We start from the raw sequence: 18477 nt of genomic DNA, 5'->3' as shown, positions 1-18477 counted from the left end.
CAAGTTACCCCAACAGTGACGTGATTGGTGGGAGGGGTTTAGTGGGTAGGGCTTTAAGAGCGAGTCCCACACTCTGTGCGAAAAGGCATTCCCCTCAATAAAAAAAAAAAAAAAGCCTCTACAAACTAACACCTGCAAAATGTAAACTTGTAAAATGCAAAATTGTGAAGAGACAAATAAATTTATTATTATTATATCTATGCAGTGAGTGACATACATACATGGGGGTCCCCCCCCCCCACCTGTGAGAGACCAGTGGGAACTGGTAGTCGATTCCACAGTTCTTGGCTAGTGCTTGAGTTTTATGAATAAAATTATATTTTGGATTATAGGCTGATACAAAAATAAAACTTTATAAATAACTGGATGTAGGAAACATGTGGACATGGCATAATTGCATACATAAATTATTTTAATTGCAATTGTGTAGCATATATGTTTTGTTTTATAGAGCAGTTGGGTTTCACACAGTCAAATTTAAAATGTATGGACTATTAACAATTATTACTGAATTGTAGTGTAAAGTCATCCTGGTACATTTCAAAAGGAGGTGCGGCTTTATTTCTAAGGTAAAAACCGTCACTTCATGTATTTCTGTATCTATATTTACACCGTATACGTGCTAATGATAATAAAAATAAAAATAATCTGCGTTTACTGCACAAGACGTTCTGCGACAGAACTTCCATCTAAAGTTCTGATATGAAACTACTACACGACTAGATCAACCAATATCGTGTATATTTTCTCGATCTTCCTTTCTCACTCTCTCTCAATCGGTCTCAATCGCTGTCTTCCTTTTCTTCTACAAAAACGCTGTACATTTTACCGTTACTTTGTTTGTGCAGCAAATAAATAAAATTAGTATTAAGAATACCCATAACGCAAAATCTACAGGTGATTTCATGATACACACACATTTACACGCTCACTTTTACATCATCACACAACACAGCCAAATTAGGTAATTACTTAGTAAAATGTTTTGAAGAATTTCTGATGTTTTTTCCCGTTTGTAACTGTTTGAACTTTTTGTAAGTATTCAATCTTCGGTTATTTATTTACTTATTTATTAAGTCTACAACATCATACACATTACGAAATCTAGTGATTATTTATAATGTAAACAAAAATTTAGCAAAAAATAGGAATTAAAAAAATACAATTAAAAACATATACAATATAAGATAAACACACAATAAAATAAAATTACCAAGATTTTTTGGTACTTACTTAAAGCAGAAAAAAATCATCAGCAAAACAGCGAATTAGGTTCGCCCAGTAACGAATATATCTAGCTCCGGGTAAGCTGTATTCAATCTGTTAAAATCGCGAAGAATTCGAACGAGAGGTGCCTGAACTCCTAGGTTTGTTTTGGCAGAAGGAATTTGGAAAATAATTGGTGATTTTAGACCTAGGGAACGAGTATGGGACTACAATTTTAATACCCTGTAAGAGGTCACTGCTCTGTATATGATTATTTAGCATATTAATTGTAATTGCTCGTTTTATTATAATCTCTGTTAGCTGTAGGATTACTAAATACATAAATATACATATTATTCCTTAATAAAGACTTGTATATACTCGCTCCAATGCGCGAAGTAATTGTTCAATTAAAATTTAGTTAAAATATAACGAAAACGCTAAAGCTTTGAGTTTACTTTCGAAGATTTCATTATTCAACGGTGAGAAATTAAGAATTCCTGACCGTTGAATCTGTGCCAAGCGAAAACATCACAACAGATTTTAACGAAATAACGTTCGCAAAATTAAATAGAATGGCGACTATTCCTTTAAAACTGTTCACTATCTTTGTTCTTGTATTAAGTAGAAAATATTGTAGCTAAATTTAATTCATCGTTATAGTTGGGAACTCACAGGTACTATCGCTATACATAAAAGGTTTTTATCAGATTTCTGATTAACTTTTTCAAAATGTTAAATATATTATGCTTATAATGTTATATATTTTAATAATATCCTTGGGTGACTGAAGCGTCGTTCGTATTTTTGGTATTGTGTCAGTCTTGTGACGGTCACAATGTTTTAATTCTTTTAATATGACGGAAGAGCTGGCGTTATAAATTATTCTGACGAATGCACTTAATATTTAAGTTACAAGTATATATTTTCCTCTTCAAATTAAAGCATATAAATTTATTTTGATGATATATTTTAAATAGCATGATACTGATAAATCACAAAGTAACTAGCGGACCCGACAGACATACATACAAAAAATCTAATAATGTAAACCATTCTCAACTCAACTAGAATACACGAAAAATTGCATCAAAATACAGCCGTTTAGAAGTTTAATTATGAACACATCCACAGCATGCATTGTACATAAATAACCTAGTTACAGACTGCATCGCCATCGGCCGGGCTGATTTGTGATTCTAAACCATCTAGGGCCCAAATGAATAATATTTTTTTCATTCAATTCGGTCCAACCGTGGTGGAGGACGTGAGAAGTTCAGTGACAAATACTGTACGTGTGTAGAATAGAATAGAAATCTTATATATAAATATAGGAATTATTTTAAAAATTCTTTCGAAAACCACGATAACTTAGAACTTGTACGAGTTAAGGTCATGCGGTATCCAGCGTAGAAAACCAGCCTGATCTGTTCTGGGCGGCTCTCTTTATTTCACTCGTCACTTCAGTTTCCTCTCTGAAATGATGCTTCGTTTCCAGGTCTGTTTAGGAAGCAACCACGATAGCTTAGTGCTTAAAGATTTTGAGGCAAACACTGTTTGCTAGTTATTTAAATGACTGAAGTATTCATAAAAAATATATATAGTGTAATAATAGTTATTAGTTTATAGTGTAGTAATAGTTAAGAAATAGCAGTCGTTTACAGTTTCCAATCATTATTACACCGCTTAACTTTCCTAACGGATTTTCTTGGGTTAAGGCCGATTTTCACGGATATCACGACGCGGTTTCTGTGTAATTAATGTTCTTTGTCTTTATACGCATTTTATGCACGTACCTAAAGCATAGTTTTACAATTTTGTTGGATGAAAATCTGTGAACACGATGACGTAATATAGATGCGGCCAATACGCGTTAGAGTGGCACAGATAGCATACTGCGTATTCAGATATCTCTGACGAGATCGGTGGCGTAGCGTAACCGATTTTAAAATAGCGTAACCGAAAATTCAGCCGGGACCTTTGTAAAAAAAATCTGTTCTGTAAAAAAAATATTTGAAAGTTTTATTAGTTTCAAATGTGCAACTAACCCGACTTCCAGCGATATATCTGAAAATAACTTAATCAACTTAACATTATATAGACAGTACTAGGTCTATATTTTCGGGTTTTGTCTTTGAAAATTCAATTTAACGTTAGATCCCAAATCCCATATGATGTCTTTTACGATATTAAATTCAAGCCGGTAAAAGATGAAAAATCACATAATGAAATATGCCAGCTCTATGGGATATGATCCATATGAAACTGTGTTATCGATTTCAGCAACGCTTTAACTAACTAGATTCTATGTTAGCATGAAGCGATTTGATTCGTAGAATTATGTGATATGTACAGTAAATCGCGTTCAGGAATATACTCATAAAACCGTTTTTTTAAATAATAAAAAATCTTGGAACACGAATTTAATTGTGATTTAGTTTATCTTTTCGCACAAATCAATTCAAAATTTCATCAATCAGAAATTTATAATAATTCTTGACATCTGGTTATTAAGTTCACACTACAGAAATATAAGCTGAGAAATCTCCGCCTTATAGGGAGGCAACACCGCGCCGTTATATGGGGATAATCAAGTCATAGGAAGGTATATGACATATTTGAATAAGGAACAGTGTTGACCCAGTGGCTGCAACATGCAGCTCATCCCTGGGGTCGTAGGTTCAATCCCCGACGGTGCATTAATGGGCTTTATTTCTATGTCCGCATTTAACATTCGCTCGAACGGTAAAAGAAACAGTCGATGGCATGTCAAGCACAGAAAGTTAATGACCTACTTAATTGTATTATGTGAGGCCCAGAACTGTTTAATTAATTAATTTTGTATGGCATATTCTAAAATACTATGGACAAATGATGGATTTGAGTCATCGTCTTCAAATTCAAAGCATGTGGATGTTCATAGGATCTTAAATGATACGAATTTGAGATTAAATTAAGACGACTTTTATTTGTTTGGTGTGTCATTGCTTTTAAGATATAAACACTTATCTTACAAGCGAAGCGAATAACTTATCATTGCAAGTTTTATGCAGTTCACTCAAGTTAAACAAGCTACCAATAAAGCGAACGCGCAATGACAGTGATGAGTCAGCAAATTTACACATCGCCTGTGAACTATCTCATCGGCGAGAGAACCGTTTGGCGAATACAACTCGTAGATTGAATTTTTAGATATAAAAGTTTAATCAAAAACTTTACAGCTTCGCGCGTGATGTATTGCCTGAGAATGGATAACTCATAAAGCCATATTTTACGTCAATATTAAGCTAGAGAGATACATAAACCTTCGGAAATTTTGGGAGTATTTTTATGTCCTCCTAGTAATAGAGGGTTGTTGCTTGTGGAGACTACACGCAATTTATCATCATTATTTCGTGTAATTTCTCTAATATGGCGTACGCTAGAAGCCTAGTTCCATTACTTTATATAAGACATTATCTACTTTTTCTGGTCTCTCGGAAGTTCTCCCAAAATGAAGATGCGAAGGGCTCCCACACTACTAGCCAACATTGTTAATTTATATTCAATATATTGATTTTTGTTTTTTGTTGCAGGTAAATTATTTTGTGTTTGGTGATCTACGGAGGTAAGGAATTAAGATTTTTACACTGCGGCCTCCTTATACACCAGACCCTGAAAGTTAAGTACATAAAGATTTTTACTGACTGTTAACCAAAGTTAACTGTTATGTATTTATTATACATTTTTATTTCCTCACTTAATAGCACACAGCACAAAATAAAAACGATTTACAAAATTAAAAAAACAAACAGTACTTGCGGTAGCTAAAATGCGATCTTGTTTATATTTTTCAAAATATCCTGTTGTAATAAGTTACGTTAAGTTATCAACAATTTTTTAGTTTTATATTCTCTCTCTAATAATAGAAATATTAATCTATGGAAATGAAAAAGATGCAAAAAGCTTCAAAGACACAGTCTTTATTGCATTTCTTATGTTCATACTTTACAGGTGAAATGTTATAATTTTGTTGCAATAAGGACCTTTGTTAGGCACAGAATTTTTCTGAGAATACGAGGACAATTCTGTTGTAATACATTTTTAATTTTATATTTATTATATTTGAGATAATGAATGAGTCGCTGACTGAAAATGTTTTGCGTCTTAGAGCTTAGGTTCCAAATGAATACCTAAAAAAATAAACATAACTATATTTTTTACATATTCAATCTATATTGTCTGATACAATGTAATTTATACTTCAGTCAAAATCGATTATGTGGACATCGAACGGACTACTAAAAAGTAATAATAAAAATTATTAAAAAGAAAATCAAAACAAATTGAAATAGTTTGGTCCCTTTGGCACTACTGGCACTTTGGCGCGACAATGTCACTTGAATCACCGCGATTATGTCACACCCTGAAACGCGCTACATACAACATCTAAGCCTTAGCCACTCTGGAGCCTTTGGGCCAGTCAGTGGTCAGACTGGTCGAGGATTCTCACCATTGGTTAGAAAACAGTAGGTACGAAATCCATCCTGTTCTGTAGCTAGAAGTATATATGATCTAAACCTCTGGATTAATTTACTCGAGTTCAAACAATTTGTATGACGCAAAACTTGGCGATTAAGAGTGGCGGAGACTTTCTTACCAGTTCTTCTTGCCTGCTCTAAGCCCTTGGGTTGCGAACTGTTAGTAAATGTAAATTTAAAAATAATATACCATATTTTATGTTGACGTTTATGAGTATACAATACTAAGTATAAATATTTGATTTAGCATAATTTTTATAAATAACATTGAAGATTTTCAAGGGAAGAACAAATGGTACAACTTGTAGTACATTTGGGTTACCAACATTATATGTAAAATGTATATCGTTTAATAAAACTGTACTGAGCCAGTTATGTATTTATAATTCAGTACAATATTACCTTCTGAAACTTGTACAACACAAGCCTAGAGTTATTCATCATTGATTTTCTCTTCAGGGTCAATGTTAGTTTTCTATTAAACCTGACCTTTGTTGACTCAAGGTCGCATGCAAGGCTGTTTGTGAGATGTCGTTTAGTTTGACAAAGGCTTTTTTGTGCAATAAAGTAAAATTTATTGTTATCTTACCTTGGAATGACCTAATTTTAGGTGTACCTAAAGTATTAATATTAACAGCACAGCCAAGATTCATGTATGCACTGCAAGCGTGCCGCAAGTAAAAGCATTATAAATTTAGCAGATAGACTAGGTTCTAAAAAAGTAAAGGTAAAAGAATACGAAATTCCACCTGGAATCACCGACGTCCGCCATTCTACAAATGAGCGTTTATTAATTCCCTTTTTGCCGTGTACCACCACTATGTGGAACCAGCTGACAACTGAAGTGTTTCCGAACCAATTCCACTTAGGGCCCTTGAAGAAAATAGCGTACCGATTCGATAAAGACTGGAAATTGTTGAGAGTGTCTACAGCATGATATCTGTTAGGTTAACTTATTTTGTGTATTAATTATTAACAGTAAACGTTTTACGTACAGTAAAATAATAATTGAGAGTTGGTAAGATGCAAGTGTCCAAGACAATTTTCTGGACATGAAGGGAAAATTACCGTTTTAAGATTTCCTTCATGGTTCTTCATTTTTATCTTCAAATGATAATTGTTTACCCAGGTATATGTAGTTTTTTACATATTACAGAGACTTTCCGTTATGGTATACTGTAATTTTTGATCAGTAAGATAATTTCTATTCAGTTATAGAAAAACTGTAATTATTGAACTCGGTTTAATTTCATATTTATTTTACTATAGTTCTCCATATATACAAAAATAATCCCGTTGGTTATGTATTATATCATTCTTTATCGATATTAGCCTAGTTGGCAAGTATCCGCCCAAGATGGTACGCCCTTAGGGACCTGCCCTGATTGCTTTATCAACCGGTAATTTTATATTGGAAAACAAGTAAGTACGTCTAACCAAGATATTATTGTAAAAGACAATTTCTTCCTCATGCACGGCTTTTCTGTATATATTTTATGATAATTTGTCAATCCAATAGAAAAGTCGGTGGTCAGGTTCTTGTGCCTGACACAAGCCGTCATGTCCATTAATACACAGCCGGGGATCGAACCTACGATCTCAGGGACATGTTCAGGCGAATACGAGATGATATTCTTTCCTGTTTTGTGTCACGTGACTGACATAATCAGTAAATAATCGTCATCGTAACCTTTTTTTCTGTTGATAAAGATGGATTACGAGATCCCCGCTATAGCGTAGTACGTCTATAACGAGTTTCCTGTCTCTCATATATCGCGATATTTACCGTGGAGATAATTCAAGTTATATTTATTTAGTGTGAAATTTATTATGATTTGTCAACTGTTTCAATTGTATTATGAAAGTGAACTAAATAAATTAACTTAATACTTGTTTCTACTTTTTGAATTGTTAAAAAGAAAAGTTTTACGAGAATACTCCTACAACGCGATTTCTTATAACACCGTCCGGGTCTAATGTGTTATAGGGGTAATTACTATTTTGACATGTTATTGAACTCTTACCATTTTTAAAGTCATTTTTGATGCAATAATCAATACTTAACACTTTATTTATAATTTTGTGAAATAGCCCATTAACACGAAACAAATTATTATATGAAACATGAAAGTGATTTAGCGTAGGTCGTATTGCATTAAAATGTGCCAAGGACGCGGCGAACAGCTGGCCGAAGGGGGGTAGCACAGTGGCCGACTTGCGACCCCCCGGATGTGACGTCATATTAATACTCGGCACAGGTTGTGCTTACAACCTCAAAGTAGTTAACAGCATCTCTTTTGTTCAAGTGAATTTATTTGAGATACGAGTTTTTAAACATTAATTGAATCGCAAAACGTATTGCTTACCTCAAACTTGACCGAAGAGACTGACAGATGTCGGATGGAAGACTAATTCGATGCATCTTTTTATTTTTTCTTTGAAGTCTGAAATATGCTTTTGTGGAGGAAAAATTAAATAATTGTGAACGCAACTTAAAGGCAACGAATGTTACATTTGATGGTATGTATGTGTCGCAGTAAAGTAGTTAAATCAGAGAGTTAATTGAATCTCTAGACAGTTAAATAAATATCAATATTAAATCAAGTCGCTAAAGTTGCGTCAGAGAAGTGACTGAATGAAACGTTTAACGAGTTTCCTAAATACGAAATTTCCAAGCCCTCAGTTCTTCAAGATCACACTGAAATAATCATGGCGGAGTCGAAAACATGTCTGCGACATATCTACTAACAAGATAAGCTAAATAAAAAATATTATGGCCAAACTAAGTTGCGGGGCAGCTAGTTATTAATATTTTTAATTTATTTTGTAAGATTTGCTTCATACTGTCAAGATTGACTTATTTCAGCGACTTAGTAAATCATTATTAGTATAGCCAAAAGTATGGCAGTATTTTTTTCTTATCTTATGAACAAATGTTATTTTCGTATATAAGTTGTTCTGGTTTAAAAATGTTATATTTCGTCATATGCTAATGCTTCCTTGGTTTGGCTTTGTGGTTTCCCGAGAGATGTTAGGTAATCTATGTTGAATGTCACATAACTCGAAGGCTAATATCATTTTGTTATGTAACTTATATATAGGAGGAGTAAATTAAAATACTGGTTTGAATTTCAGTCCTCTAATAGGACCTAAAAATTCGGTCATGCATTTCAGTCATAGACTCTAGGTTCGATTTGAGAAAAAAACGCTTGGGTATCCTTTTTATTGACTCATTTATTACTAATCTTACAAATAATACATATTACAAAACAAAACACTTAGGCATTATACAAAGCCAAAACTGTTTATCTATTTAAATATATATTTGTTGTTATATTAGAAAGGTTCAGTAAGACATTGTCAGACAAAAATAACTAAAATTCAATATACGACAATTAACTTATATTCCAAAGAAATAGTTAAAGCTCAACAAAGTAAAAGTTTTCCCGTCTCTCAAATATTTCCCTCACATTCTCTTTGGAGAGGTGGAAAATATCAACATCCTCAAAATTAGTGTCATAGTAAGATAAATCCTTATAAGTCTGAACATTGAAAATTTATCTCTGATTACAGGTAAATTATATTTCTATCCTATAACCTTTACTGAAACTTTAACAATTACATTGTTAGAAACGTGCATCGTCATTCATCGTTCACTAAGTCGATGACTGATGATCTGCGAGCATGGAATGAATGACAATGTAGCAGATTTCCATTAGCTTCCCCTAACGTTGGAGCTGATTGATTTCCTCACAAGGATACATCTCCTAGAGGGAGTGAATATAATGAACCAGAGATTAATTACTTAAGTCATTCTTATCTCATGCAGACTCTTCAATGATGTATTAGATAGGCAGCAATCTCGTAGTCTATGTAAACGACGCTCGTTCAAATGGAATGAAATCGATTATTTGCTAGTGGTACAATTAGATATATTAATTATAGAAATCCGCACAATCCGCCATATATAAATAGGCATGTTAATGTCATATTTATTATATAAATTTCATATAATACAAATTTTATCATAATGTCATAATAATAGGTTAGTTAAGTTATTTAGAAGTGGTGGCACGCCCACGCTATAAAAGCACCTTACCTTTAAAAATTTAATCACCTTCCCCTTGTAAGAATTGCACGTGATCTTAACCTTCTAGAAAGGTGATGATCACTCATTGTCATGGCGTAACAATTTTTTGCATACATCGTTTGCCTGGTTCCAATATGTGTATTTTGTTTAACAACATGCCCATTTGGCATCATTAGTATGTAGTGCTGGAAAACACGCTCCTGACTGGTGGCATGGTGAATACCGATCGGGTATTTCGCCTAAGGCTAAGCTGGTTTTCTTACGACCTATTTCTTCACCGTTCAAGCGAATGTTAAATGCGCACGTGGACAAAAAGTCCAGTGTTGCACAGCCGGGGTCGAACCTCCAACCCCAAGGATGAGAGTCGCATGCTGAACACACACTTAAAGTAATAACAACTTTACTATTAGTGGTATTAATTTGAAATATCTTTAAAATATTGTCCCGTATCAGTTGATCTTTACCAAATGAACCGCAATCTAGTGACCCGTATAGAACTGGGAAAAGACATCCGAACGTGAAAGAAAGCGGTATCACCGGATTTCCGGACTAGCTGGGAGGAAGCGGCCAATCGAGCGACTAATGAGGGGTCAGAAAGATAGAGGAATTGGCGGACATGATCAGTAACTTTTTCAGTCGAGTGTAGAAAAGTAAATCTCAATATGTTCTGATCGAAATACGTGTGGTCATGTTAACCTTTTTATCATGTTTCGGGTCTTGACTCTTATCCCAAAATCTTTTGTAATCCTTATATATTAAGGATTTTTTGATGACGTATCAATCGGTGTAATGCATTTTTTAGTTTACTACAAAAATGGTGGATTCATTATTTATATATTTTTATTCACGCCCTATTCCCGATGATGTTGGCAAGAGATCAAGGATCTCCATTTGCAGTCCTGACATACCTCTCTCGCTTCATCGTGCATGCTTGTCGGTTATGGGTACTTTTGACTTGTCCTACATCCTTTGGTCCAGATATGTACCCAACCCGACTTCACCATACACTGTCGCCTTGTATATTCTAATGAATTTATTAATAGAACTGAAATGCTAAAAGGTTTTAATTGAAACGTGTTACTTATTTGTTTGTATGTGTATATTGAATAGACACATTTTCTTAGCCTCAATTTCAGCTTAAAAACATTTCAAAGAATCGTAACGACAAATTTGGTTCTTAAAATAAACTTAATAACGTCTAAATTATCACATACTAACCCATATTCACAATTTTAATCAGTTTTTAGACTGCATCACTGATCACGCCCTAATAATCTTCTATTCTCATATAGTGGATACATTGGCATTGTTTAAATTTCCTGAACGAGTTATTCCTCGCTGGACTTATCATAGTATCAAAAAGTAGGTCGATATAGGATCTTTCTATTTCCCGTTCAGTTTGCGCGGCTATTGTTTCAGTTAGGAATTTATATTGCTTCCACTCGCTGTCCAACTGGGACACGGAATAAATGCATTTTACTACGCAAATGTTACGTTATTTACATAAAGAGTATGTATGAATTTAATGGCCAAAGTTATAGAGACTGCTATATTGAAGTCTTCTCTAATTTGCACTACTAATAGAGTGGTTTAAGTAGATACTTTTATGGTTCCAGCGTATGCTATCTGCGTTTTGTAGATCCTATTTATAGAGAATTTTGATTAACCGTTTTGTTAATGTTTTGTTTGGGCTTTTATCTTAGTCACATGCCTTGACAAGCAAGTGTTAATCATAAATGTACGGAACATTGGAAGAATTTTTATTTTTTTAAGATAATTATTTTAAGCCACTAGGCCAACACTGCTCATTTAATATCCTGTTCTTTATGTGAGGTACGCATTTGTTGGCTGACCATAGTAATAAATAATTCGTTAGTTCGTATCTAAGTATTAGGTAACAAATAGGCCGAGAACGTAATATATTGGAGAATAGCTTGATTAGAATTCATTGCGCTTTTGTTGGGCATCGGTCGCGTGCTGTAGTACTGACGTAGATATATGACTGTTTTTTGATTGTATTCTTTTGTGGCTGGTTTAACGACCTTATTATGTCAAATTAAATCAATTTTCTTTACGGAATATTGTAAGTTCTATTAAATTGTATTTACGCTTTGAATTCGCCTGAGCAGTGCTGGGTCATTCCTGAGGTACGACCTCAATCCCCAGTTGTGCACAAATGGACTTTCTTTCTATGTGCGCATTTGAAATTCACTCGTATCGGCGAAGGAAAACATCGTGAGGAAACCGACTTGTCTTAATCCCAAAAAGTCGACGGCGTGTGTCAGGCACAGGAGGCTGATCATTGGCTTGCCGTAAGCTTGGCAACGACCGTAAGTGGTTGTAGCGCCACTGATTTATTTTTTTATTGTCAATACGAAAATTGTGATGTGATGTCGTCGTATGCTTTGACGGCTGTGAATCACTCTGCCCTGGTAGAATGCGCGAATAGCCCCGGAGACTCTCACACGGCCTTTTAGAAACCGAGGTGATTTTAGTGGATATAGCTCACCCAGTCACTGAATAGCAGCCGTTCTGGTGAGGGTCGAGTCCCATATACACCGCTACTTCCCGCCTTGGATATCAAAAAAGAAGTGTGCTAAAGTTAATTAATTTGCACTGCCTTATAGGTAAACATTTGTTTTATTCTATCATTTTCTTTTAGAAACTATGGAATCGACTTCCGGTGGGGGCTTCCCTTTGAGAAAGGTCCTCCAATTGTTAAAAAAAGACCATATTCCTCCCTCATAAGCCGCAACTCAACCACTAGTGGTGTACATGGGCTGCAATAAATGCCCTTTTTGATCACCCCTAAGGATCATTTGTCCTCCTATCCTATATAAAAAACTGTAAATTTTGTAATAAACTCAAGATTATACAAGAGGCTTTAAGAATGTTCTTTTAACAAGCGATACTCCGATAATATCCCTTTACAACATAATTAGATAGCCATCTTTCCATCGCTGTTTTAATACGTCTCGAGAGATTAAGCCTCTGCTAATTACAGTAATGGTGAATTATATTAATATTCTCACAATATCGTTGATAGCATTGTAATTAAGTTATTACAACGAGGTGAGACTATCCCGATTGTTATTCCGTAATATATTTTTTTTGCTCTCAAACATCACACATGTTACACTGAGGACAATCAAATACTTACGTAAATATGTTATAGGAAGTTTATATACACGTGTGAAAATTATATGAGAACTTATGAAGGCGCAGCGGTAGGGTAGGGTAGGTAGATCGATGCAAGCTTCTCATAACCGAGTAGCCCGCTACATCGTTTTAAACAGTAAAACTTTAATTGTCGTGTCATTTCTTTGTTATATATTTTTTTCTATAAATCCTTAGATTTCTGAATGTTACGAAAGAAAATGAATGTCACTATCATCTAGCGCTATCGTCGAGCACTTAAAACGAATTACCAAAGATGCATTTTGACGCACAGGAGTTATTTCTCTCGATTTCGAAGGATTCAGAGTTGCATCCTTTCAGGAACTTTGCGTTTTTGTATTGTAAGTTTTATAATATTCTCTTCCTGTTACTTCCTCGTTTCCTTTGTCTTTCTTTTTTGATATTACTACGCAAAATCTATTTAAAGTGTTCTATCATCATCTCCTGTTATCACGCTGCAAGTTCTACTTTAAACATCTGCAATTGATTGTATAATCTAGGCCTGTGTTGCAACATACATTTATCTATTTTTGTTGGCGCTTCGCCAGACGCTTGCAACAACCGAATTTCGGCCTTGTACACCTGGACAATGGGAGAGTTGAATGTGTTAGAATGCTGACGCATGCACGTTTATATTTTAATTTTTTTTATTATTTTTTAAAATATGAAATAAAGATATCATATACGGTCATTTAATGAAGTCCTTGAAAAATAACACTTTCCGCCTAAGACTCGTTTTCATGACATTTATGCGGTATGTAAGTGATATAGTTTAGCAGTTTTGACCTAGTAGCTTCAGCGTGCGACTCTCATCTCTGAGGTCGTAAGTTCGATCCCCGGCTGTGCATGAATGGACTATGTTCTTTCTATGTACCAATTTAATATTGGCTCAGACGGTGAGGGAAAACATCGTAAGGAAACCGACTTGTCTTAGACCCAAAAAGTCCACTTCGTGGGTCAGGTACTAGAGGCTGATCAGCTAATTGCCCATTAGATTGAAAACTGATCATGAAACAGATTCAGAAATCTAATGCCTGGACCTAAAGAGCTTACTTCCAGTTGTTTGTTTTTTTTTTTTTTTTTTAGAAAAGTTGCCAACGCTCGGCACGCTGTTACATCGGTAAAAGAACCACAAAATAAGAGTAGGTTTTTTACGAGAGTTTTTTACGCCGACTTTCTCTCGGCCTACACCCTCTGTCTTCTTTGCCGATGAGTAGGGATGCGTACAGATTCAAATTGAATGACGTGGAATAAGTGATACCAGTATCTTATGTTCCATACTAAAATACATACATGCTCATGCTCCATACATAAATGCTCAAAAAAATTCTCGTTTATTAAAAATACACAGTTCTCAACAAAGACTATCTGATTTTGGATGCAATTATCGGAGTGGTCTTCAATTTTGGTCGTGAGCTGCTCGCATTAAGTGAATGTATTAAATTGGCCTAATCGAGGTGACCAGTTCGATTCGTTATAATTTCAGAGTCAGGGTGAATGGGGCCGCTGAAAGTGGGTCGGTAAATAGGGCTGTCAGACAAAATTACTATTAATACCAAATAATAATGATATCTTACTATTATCTGTTGTCCGTGCTTGAATATTTGAATTCACATATATGATATATAATAAGTATTTTTGAATTTAATTTAGAGATTATTTGCAGTGGAGTGAAGTAATAGTATGTAAGAGTTGTAGTCTTGGCATAAAAAGAGTGGCATGGAGAAGATTTTTTTAATTAATTCGAAAACGTTATAAATCTTACAAACCTAGAGTCTTTTAGAAAATATAAAACACTCTGAACCGCCATCTTCTACCCGCAAGTACTTTATTATCCATTAATTACGACACATTTTTTTTATAAAGACAAGACCATTGTTTTAAATACACATTTACTATGTATACATTATATTTAAAAAATCCATAATACAAATGTAATAATGTTAAATTTATTTAAGTAATTTTTGGCAGCCCTGTGACGTATCGATTTTGCGGTTTGTATCACGGTATCAGGTGAATTGGACCCGTAAAATTATTATAATTGCTAGAGATTAGCACTAGACCGCAGTCGACTCGAGCGTTTAGGAGAATGGAAATATTAATATGTTTTATCAAGCACGTTAGTCAAATCAATTATTTTATGTCATATATTAACTTACACTCACTTCAAGTGAATTTCGAATTTCAGTCATTTTATTGAACTTTCTCTTAAACGAAGATATATTATTGTCTTATTACGGATTATTGCCAGATTTTCTACTACTTCCCCAATTTGACATAGGTTCCTTCAAGAAAAAAGCGTACCAATTTTTTATTTTTATATCTTTACTTTTGACGGATTATTGTTAGTTCTTCTACAACGTTATATGCCCTCAATTTGAAAACGCAATAATAAAGAGCATTTATTTTTTCTAAGTCTATATGCTATCTTTATCAATAAATGATGTATTGATTTTGATTCTATTTATTTAATGGTGTCTTCAATAAAAAAATGTACTCTAACTACTGTAACTCTTCGAGTGAAGTATTTATAGAGAATTTCGTACAAAGAAAAATAAATTTGTATGCGTGTTGCATGTGTATTTGTGGTGTCTTTGTCACTGTAATTTAAGCATATTTGCATAATTCGGTTTGCGTTTTTGTGTGCTCTTGTTTCACGAACTTCTAAGCTCGTGAACTGCTTGAGGCTTGAGCGTCCCAATTTAATATAACATATGATTTACTTGACTTAAAATCATATGTCCCAAAGTGTAGCAGAGGCCGTAGAAAAGCAGACCTGATCATTCTTGAGCTCTCATTATTTCGCTCCACGTCAAACCATCTTCTCTCAGCACTGCCTCGTTGCCAGGTCTTTTTTGGGCGGCCACGTTTCCTTTTGCCTTGAAGATTCCAATTGAGAGCTTGTTTGGCAATGTGACTTGGATAATTTCCACTTTGTTATTTTAAATATGATCTATATTATTTACCCAAAACTTTAATAACGGCCAGACAGAATTTAATTTAAGCAAGTTGGCAATTTATGTTGTTTGAAACTTTATATTTGAGTAAAATGTTATACAGAAGATGGACTTATTAAAATTTCTTAGGCGAATTATTTCGGCTCTAATAACGCGACTTGGAGGCTTTCACGGTCTCAGCTCCCGCGGGCTTTCAGGAAAATGTTGTGGAAAAATAAACCTACCCTCATTCCTTGAAATATGACCACCTAAAGAGGTCACAGATTAATCAGGCCAGTAGGTACGAAGGTTGTGCTGTCCGGATCCTTGAGTGTTAAAGTAAATTAATGTTTTATATTTTTTATAAGGAAATTGTATTAAATATAGATTTATATATATAAATTAATGGACGTGCAGTAAATTCCTTTTTAATTTTTTAACTATTTGTGTTTATAAGTGCTTAACATTAGAAAAATTAATAAAATATGACACTCAAAAATAAAAAGCTTTACTAAAGCTACTGATGCGCTAAACTATTCCCTTAATAAAGCTTAAATGCATATTATACTCTTTAACGATTGATGGACCATAAGGATGACCGGGTGGGGTGGCCCTATTGGGAAACGAAACAGAGGAAGATCTCTCACGAGATTCTTGACTAATAACCACTCGCATATAACAATAAAATGCTATGCTATGTAACGAATGAATGCAATTGAACAGTTGAAGAGAGTACCCACATACATCTGGCTATACTCTCGGGGCTTAACACCGACGATTTAGGAAATCGCCATGCTTATAAAACTGAGAAAACCTGGGAGAGCAAAATGTACAATGTGTGTTTTTGCCTTAGCTCTTACATTATTAAATACTTTAACATTTGTATTGGTACCAAATATTTATCAATTTATTTCCTCTAATGTTATGTTTATATCATAAGTGACGTCAGGCAATTTATTATGTCTATTAACCTTGTGAGATTGTCTGCTTCCTTTACTGATTATTTTCGTCTACATACGAGTGTTTAACATAATTTTGATAGTTATTTAATATTAGAAACGGTGGCCCAACTATTCGCTTAATGCATCAGAAGTTAGATGACGCGGATGTCTTTACAATAAAATTTGATACTGCATATGGTGCACGTCGAATGGTTTAATAAATAAATAAATGGCTCTATTGTTAACTAAAATTTGTTTTATTGTTAAATAAAACATCAATAAGCAACCCTAATGACATCTTCAAATCCTTGAAAACCAGTATTGACATGTTTTACTGTTTACAACAGTCTGTGGTCAGTTTGAAATATGAGACGGAATGGGAGAAACAGGTCAATAGGCGCTTAAGGCAGCCACTGATTTATGTCTATCGCCCGAAGGCGGCATTACCGTTTATTGTTCGTCACGCGATATCTCCTGGGTTTGGTCCTTTATACCTATTGTTACATATCCAGATATCTTTATGGATTCCCGACACGACTCAACATACGAGTGCTATAGAAATCTCCCACAAGTCTAATGGCCTCATCGGAGTTCATTTTCAAAAATTATCAAAGGTTATATCTAAGTCTTTATAAGACAACAGATATAGCGCCACTTTATACTTAAATAATAAATTAAATTAAAAAAATAAACCGACTTGAAATGCCTATCGAAAATGATTTCGGCAAAATTACAGCGGTTTCAATAAACTTCACTTTTATGAACATAGCTTTTACACATTTAAAGAAAACTTAAAATTATGTTAATAATAAAGTTTAATAATATGTACATAGCTTCAATCCGGTAAAAAGTTTTTTCTTTAAATCTTAAACTGTTCCTATAACTGAAACCTATACTGCGTTATAGAAAGTCGCGTTGTAGGTGTATTCTCGTAAAGCCGTTTTTGAACAATTAAAAAACTTCGAACACGAATTTAATAAAGTTAGTTTAATTTTATAACAACACAATTGAAACAGTTGCAAAGATGCCCAAAACTATGGACTTGACAAATCATTATCAACTTCACACTACAGAAATATATCTTGAGACATCTCAGCGTTATACGGAGATACTATATGGGGGCGGAAATCGTGCTATACGAACATGCGTTATTGTATGAGACTGATTTTGTTTAAGCATTAATTAAATATGAAGTATTATTGTTGTACTTACTTGTTTTCTATTACATATATATTGTTTATCTGTGTTATCTGATTCGGGTTTCTGTATTTCTAAGTGTTTTGTTTTCTAATATGTATGTAAGCTGAAAGATTACTAATAAATAAATAATTCAATGTTAATAATTAACTAATTCCAACAATATGTATATCAATGAAACGGAGGTTAGTTTCGATTTCGGTTAAATTCGTTGTCTATGGAGGCCTACTAATTTGTCAGCGGATTACGCCCCCAGCGAGTCTAACAGTGTCAGTCTAACCCGATCCCTGTCAGGGACTTTGACCTCAGAGATTATTGAATCTTCTATTATTTTTATTAATGTCATGGCAATAGTTATAACTTTATATCAGTTTCAAGTAAAAGAATCTTGTATTTCTAAATTAATAAAA

At 34.0% G+C, this 18477-nt stretch overlaps 1 protein-coding gene across 1 annotated transcript in view; it reads left to right on the top strand.

Annotated features, from left to right (window-relative positions):
* The window catches only part of LOC110996711 (ubiquitin-like protein 3), a 127025-nt gene that overhangs the window by 90553 nt on the left and 17995 nt on the right, over window positions 1–18477 (top strand). The gene's annotated exons all lie outside the window — the stretch shown is intronic.

Source organism: Pieris rapae, chromosome 6 (genome assembly GCF_905147795.1).
Source record: "Pieris rapae chromosome 6, ilPieRapa1.1, whole genome shotgun sequence".
Taxonomy (NCBI): Eukaryota; Metazoa; Arthropoda; class Insecta; order Lepidoptera; family Pieridae; genus Pieris; species Pieris rapae.
This window is presented reverse-complemented; position numbering and strand designations above follow the sequence as displayed.